A 7,250-nucleotide genomic window follows, 5' to 3' on the forward strand; every position below is an offset into this window, starting at 1 on the left:
CGGTCAACCTGGTATGCGCCCAGGTAATATGCCAGATCGCGCCTCTAGGGGGGGGGGGTACTGTCACACCCTGATCTGTTTCACCTGTCTTTGTGATTGTCTCCGCCCCCCTCCAGGTGTCGCCCATCTTCTCCATTATCATCTGTGTATTTATACCTGTTCTGTTTGTCTGTTGCCAGTTCATCTTTGTTTGTCAAGTCAACCAGTGTTTTTGTATTCAGCACCTGCATTTCCCAGTCTCTCTTTTTCCTCACCCTCCTGGTTTTGACCCTTGCCTGTCCTGACTCTGAGCCCACCTGCCTGACCACTCTGCCTGAGCCTGCCTGCTGACCTGTATCTTTACCCCACCTCTGGATTATTGACCTCTGCCGACCCTGAGCCTGCCTGCCGTCCGGTACCGTTGCCCCACCTCTGGTTCACTGACCCCTGCCTGCCTTGACCTGTCTGTTGCCCCTGTTGGATTATTAAACCATTGTTAATTCAACGTTGTCTGCATCTGGTTCTGACCTTCACACCTGATAATTGTATTGATGACCATCGTCACCCTTCTAAAAGATAATAATGGAGTGAAATAACTCTGACTCCACACAGAGAGTATCTTAAAGGTGATAATACTCCTTGCATTGGACGGGTCACCATTTTGAGGGTATAGGTGGAGTCACGGGGTTGCCAAGGAAGCATTGCATAGATGCAAATAGGGCTTGTCACATTTTTCAGTGTGTGTGTGTGTGTGTGTGTGTGTGTGTGTGTGTGTGTGTGTGTGGCACACCTCTGCTGTGGGAGAAAAATGTATCTGTGTGTGTAGTCTTATTGGGGAAACTCCTGCCATTGAGATGCACTACACAGACACACCCCTTCCATAGCTACAACAGACCTGGTTCAACCTGTAGCACTACAGACACCCCTTCCATAGCGACAACAGTCCTGGTTCAACCTGTAGCACTACAGACACACCCCTTCCATAGCTACAACTGAACTGGTTCAATCACAACTACAATCACATTGAAATCCTTTTTATTTCACTATGTCAGCAGTAAAATGCCTGCACTTGACATGGAGCCTGTATGGAACAGGTATGGGATCAATGTGTCTGCATGTACTACCCTGAGCCACACCTGAGGCAGGTATACAGTGAGGGAAAAAAGTATTTGATCCCCTGCTGATTTTGTACGTTTGCCCACTGACAAAGAAATGATCAGTCTATAATTTTAATGGTAGGTTTATTTGAATAGTGAGACAGAATAGCAACAAAAAAATCCTGAAAAATGATTGTCAAAAATGTTAGAAATTGACTTGCATTTTAATGAGAAATAAGTATTTAACCCCCTCTCAATCAGAAAGATTTCTGGCTCCCAGGTGTCTTTTATACAGGTAACGAGCTGAGATTAGGAGCACACTCTTAAAGGGAGTGCTCCTAATCTCAGTTTGATACCTGTATAAAAGACACCTGTCCACAGAAGCAATCAATCAGATTCCAAACTCTCCACCATGGTCAAGACAAAAGAGCTCTCCAAGGATGTTAGGGACAAGATTGTAGACCTACACAAGGCTGGAATGGGCTACAAGACCATCGCCAAGCAGCTTGGTGAGAAGGTGACAACAGTTGGTGTGATTATTCGCAAATGGAAGAAAGACAAAAGAACTGTCAATCTCCCTCGGCCTGGGGCTCCATGCAAGATCTCACTTCGTGGAGTTGCAATGATCATGAGAACGGTGCGGAATCAGCCCAGAACTACACGGGAGGATCTTGTCAATGATCTCAAGGCAGCTGGGACCATTGTCACCAAGAAAACAATTGGTAACACACTACGCCGTGAAGGACTGAAATCCTGCAGCGCCCACAAGGTCCCCCTGCTCAAGAAAGCACATATACATGCCCGTCTGAAGTTTGCCAATGAACATCTGAATGATTCAGAGGACAACTGGTGAAAGTGTTGTGGTCAGATGAGACCAAAATGGAGCTCTTTGGCATGAACTCAACTCGCCGTGTTTGGAGGAGGAGGAATGCTGCCTTTGACCCCAAGAACACCATCTCCACCGTCAAACATGGAGGTGGAAACATTATGCTTTGGGGGTGTTTTTCTGCTAAGGGGACAGGACAACTTCACCGCATCAAAGGGACGATGGATGGGGCCAAGTACCATCAAATCTTGGGTGAGAACCTCCTTCCCTCATCCAGGGCATTGAAAATGTGTCGTGGATGGGTATTCCAGCATGACAATGACCCAAAACACACGGCCAAGGCAACAAAGGAGTAGCTCAAGAAGAAGCACATTAAGGTCCTGGAGTGGCCTAGCCAGTCTCCAGACCTTAATCCCATAGAAAATCTGTGGAGGGAGCTGAAGGTTTGAGTTGCCGAATGTCAGCCTCGAAACCTTAATGACTTGGAGAAGATCTGCAAAGAGGAGTGGGACAAAATCCCTCCTGAGATGTGTGCAAACCTGGTGGCCAACTACAAGAAACGTCTGACCTCTGTGATTGCCAACAAGGGTTCTGCCACCAAGTACTAAGTCATGTTTTGCAGAGGGCTCAAATACTTATTTCCCTCATTAAAATGCAAATCAATGTATCACATTTTTTATGTGTTTTTCAGGATTTTTTTGTTGTTATTCTGTCTCTCACTGTTCAAATAAACCTACCATTAAAATTATAGACTGATAATTTCTTTGTCAGTGGGCAAACATACAAAATCAGCAGGGGATCAAATACTTTTTTCCCTCACTGTACCTGTAGCATGGCATTATGTTCTGTAGTGATGTGAGGGTGGAATCTACACAGTCTGTCTGTCAACACCTGGCTGTCCTCCACGCCCACACAGGGGGAATCCTACCAGGTAAGGAGAGGGGAGGAGGGATGGAGCTACAGTAAAGTGGATTATATTAGGTTTACAGAAAGAGGGATGGAGAGAGAGATGTGTACATAGCAGTACAATACAAAACAGTAACAATCCACACAAAAACTCGGTCATAAAATGCACATGCTTAACTTCATAAAAAACAAGTTCACGTAAAACAAAATGACCCTATTAAGTGCCAAATAAAGTAATATTTCATCTTAAATCAGCCATAAATCCCCTCGTGACACAGGACACAAAAACTTACATTCCCCCTATCACATGACACAGGAATCACCACAGTACCATCCGAGGGGAAAATGCCCCTCCCCAGAAGTGTTTAAATGTTAGCGACATGACCCTGTCCACCCTTCCACCCAGTCAATCAGATCTGTTTCCTGAATGCAGAAGGAGAATGCTTCTAGAATGCAGTTCCACCAGTTTACTGAAGGCACATTCTAACCAGACATTCCAGTGACTCACGATGGCATGCAGGTTTATTACCATGATACCACAATACAGAACACCACCCTATCTCTAACCTTCCTCTTGTTACCTCCAGACATTAGATTACATCATGATACTACAGTAGAGTACAGGAGACAGAGAGAGAGAGACAGAGAGCGAGACAGAGAGAGAGAGAGAGAGAGGACTGTACCCTCCATGGATTCTAACCTACATTATCAGTGTAAGAATGCACTACTGATGGGGCCAGTGTAACGGTATAGGCCCTCAGATCCTCAACAAGTTCTAAAGCTGCACCATCGAGAGCATCTTGACTGGCTACATTACCGCTTAGTATGGCAACTGCTTGGTATCCGACCGCAAGGCGCTACAGAGGGTAGTGCGTACGACCCAGTTAATCACTGGGGCCAAGCTTCTTGCCATCCAGGACCTCTACCCACACACTGGACTCTACCCAGACACTGACTCTACCCACACACTGGACTCTACCCACACACTAGACTCTACCCAGACACTGACTCTACCCACACACTGGACTCTACCCACACACTGGACTCTACCCACACACTGGACTCTACCCAGACACTGACTCTACCCACACACTGGACTCTACCCCACACACTGACTCTACCTACACACTGACTCTACCCACACACTAGACTCTACCCAGACACTGACTCTACCCACACACTGGACTCTACCCACACACTGACTCTACCCACACACTGGACTCTACCCACACACTGACTCTACCCACACACTGGACTCTACCCACACACTGACTCTACCCACACACTGGACTCTACCCACACACTGACTCTACCCACACACTGGACTCTACCCACACACTGACTCTACCTACACACTCACACACACTGGACTCTACCCACACACTGACTCTACCCACACACTGACTCTACCCACACACTGGACTCTACCCACACACTGGACTCTACCCACACACTGGACTCTGCCCACACACTGGACTCTACCCACACACTGACACATACACACACACATGACATGCCACACACACACACACACACACACACACACACACACACACACACACACACACACACACACACACACACTTTCACACACACAACATATGCCTCTGCTACCGTCTATTATCTATCCTGTTGCCTAGTCACTTTAGCCCTACCTATATGTAGAGTACATAGCTACCTCAATTACCTTGACCCCTTCATATTGACTCAGTACTGGTACTCTCTGTATATATATATATATATATATATATCTCTGCCAGCAGCCCAGCACTGACATGTCACCGTTAGTACTATATCTCTTGACACAATGATGAAAATAATCATGGCCTGTAAACCTTCAAGCTGCATACTGGACCCTATTCCAACTAAACTACTGAAAGAGCTGCTTCCTGTGCTTGGCCCTCCTATGTTGAACATAATAAACGGCTCTCTATCCACCGGATGTGTACCAAGCTCACTAAAAGTGGCAGTAATATAGCCTCTCTTGAAAAAGCCAAACCTTGACCCAGAAAATATAAAAAACTATCGGCCTATATCGAATCTTCCATTCCTCTCAAAACATTTAGAAAAAGCTGTTGCGCAGCAACTCACTGCCTTCCTGAAGACAAACTATGTATACGAAACGCTTCAGTCTGGTTTTAGACCCCATCATAGCACTGAGACTGCACTTGTGAAGGTGGTAAATGACCTTTTAATGACGTCAGACCGAGGCTCTGCATCTGTCCTCGTGCTCCTAGATCTTAGTGCTGCATTTGATACCATCGATCACCACGTTCTTTTGGAGAGATTGGAAACCCAAATTGGTCTACACGGACAAGTTCTGGCCTGGTTTAGATCTTCTCTGTCGGAAAGATATCAGTTTGTCTCTGTGAATGGTTTGTCCTCTGACAAATCAACTGTAAATTTCGGTGTTCCTCAAGGTTCCGTTTTAGGACCACTATTGTTTTCACTATATATTTTACCTCTTGGGGATGTCATTCGAAAACATAATGTTCAATTTCACTGCTATGTGGATGACACACAGGTGTACATTTCAATGAAACATGGTGAAGCCCCAAAATTGCCCTGTGTTTCAGACATAAGGAAGTGGATGGCTGCAAACTTTCTACTTTTAAACTCGGACAAAACAGAGATGCTTGTTCTAGGTCCCAAGAAACAAAGAGATCTTCTGTTGAATCTGACAATGAATCTTGATGGTTGTACAGTCGTCTCAAATAAAACTGTGAAGGACCTCGGCGTTACTCTGGACCCTGATCTCTCTTTTGAAGAACATATCAAGACTGTTTCAAGAGCAGCTTTTTTCCATCTACGTAACATTGCAAAAATCAGAAACTTTCTGTCCACAAATGATGCAGAAAAAGGAATCCGTGCTTTTGTTAATTCTAGGCTGGACTACTGCAATGCTCTACTTTCCGGCTACCCGGATAAAGCACTAAATAAACTTCAGTTAGTGCTAAATACGGCTGCTAGAATCCTGACTAGAACAAAAAAAATGTGATCATATTACTCCAGTGTTAGCCTCCCTACACTGGCTTCCTGTTAAGGCAAGGGCTGATTTCAAGGTTTTACTGCTAACCTACAAAGCATTACATGGGCTTGCTCCTACCTATCTTTCCGATTTGGTCCTGCCGTACATACCTACACGTACGCTACGGTCACAAGACGCAGGCCTCCTAATTGTCCCTAGAATTTCTAAGCAAACAGCTGGAGGTAGGGCTTTCTCCTATAGAGCTCCATTTTTATGGAATAGTCTGCCTACCCATGTGAAAGATGCAGACTCGGTCTCAACCTTTAAGTCTTTACTGAAGACTCATCTCTTCAGTGAGTCCTATGATTGAGTGTAGTCTGGCCCAGGAGTGTGAAGGTGAACGGAAAGGCTCTGGAGCAACGAATCGCCCTTGCTGTCTCTGCCTGGCCGGTTCCCCTCTCTCCACTGGGATTCTCTGCCTCTAACCCTATTACAGGGGCTGAGTCACTGGCTTACTGGTGTTCTTCCATGCCGTCCCTAGGAGGGGTGCGTCAATTGAGTGGGTTGAGTCACTGACGTGGTCTTCCTGTCTGGGTTGGCGCCCCCCCTTGGGTTGTGCCATGGCGGAGATCGTTGTGGGCTATACTCGGCCTTGTCCCGGGATGGTAAGTTGGTGGTTGAAGATATCCCTCTAGTGGTGTGGAGGCTGTGCTTTGGCAAAGTGGGTGGGGTTATATCCTTCCTGTTTGGCCCTGTCCGGGGGTATCGTCGGATGGGGCCACAGTGTCTTCTGATCCCTCCTGTCTCAGCCTCCAGTATTTATGCTGCAGTAGTTTATGTGTCGGGGGGCTAGGGTCAGTCTGTTATATCTGGAGTATTTCTCCTGTCTTATCCGGTGTCCTGTGTGAATTTAAGTATGCTCTCTCTAATTCTCTCTTTCTCTCTTTCTCTCTCTCGGAGGACCTGAGCCCTAGGACCATGCCTTAGGACTACCCGACATTGGTCCCGTGTGGCTCAGTTGGTAGAGCATGGTGTTTGCAACGCCAGGGTTGTGGGTTCGATTCCCACGGGGGACCAGTACGGAGAAAAACAATTTATGAAATGTATGCATTCACTGCTGTAAGTTGCTCTGGATAAGAGTGTCTGCTAAATTACAAAAAAAAGCCACTGTGTTTCTACACCTGCATTGCATGCTGTTTGGGGTTTTAGGCTGGGTTTCTGTACAGCACTTTGAGATATCAGCTGATGTAAGAAGGGCTATATAAATAAATTTGATTTGATGTCACCATTATCTCTGCCAGCAGCCCAGCAATGACATGTCCATCTGACACCTGTTGACTGTGATGCAGGGAAAAATAGTGGTGCTGTTGACATTACATTGAGCAAGGCCTTGGGCTGATGGGGTCTGGGAGGGGGGAGGGATAACTCAACAACATGCTGTTAAGTTTCCATCCATCTGAACACATATACACAC

The 7,250-nt window shown here is 46.2% G+C and overlaps 1 non-coding gene across 1 annotated transcript; it reads left to right on the forward strand.

Moving 5' to 3' along the window:
* Window positions 1-6,777: 6,777 nt before the first annotated feature.
* On the forward strand, window positions 6,778-6,853 carry trnaa-ugc (transfer RNA alanine (anticodon UGC)). The gene has a single exon. It is a non-coding gene; the product is annotated as a tRNA-Ala (tRNA).
* The last annotated feature ends 397 nt before the right edge of the window (window positions 6,854-7,250 follow it).

This window comes from Salmo salar, chromosome 06, assembly GCF_965601325.2.
Source record: "Salmo salar chromosome 06, fSalSal1, whole genome shotgun sequence".
Classification (NCBI taxonomy): Eukaryota; Metazoa; Chordata; class Actinopteri; order Salmoniformes; family Salmonidae; genus Salmo; species Salmo salar.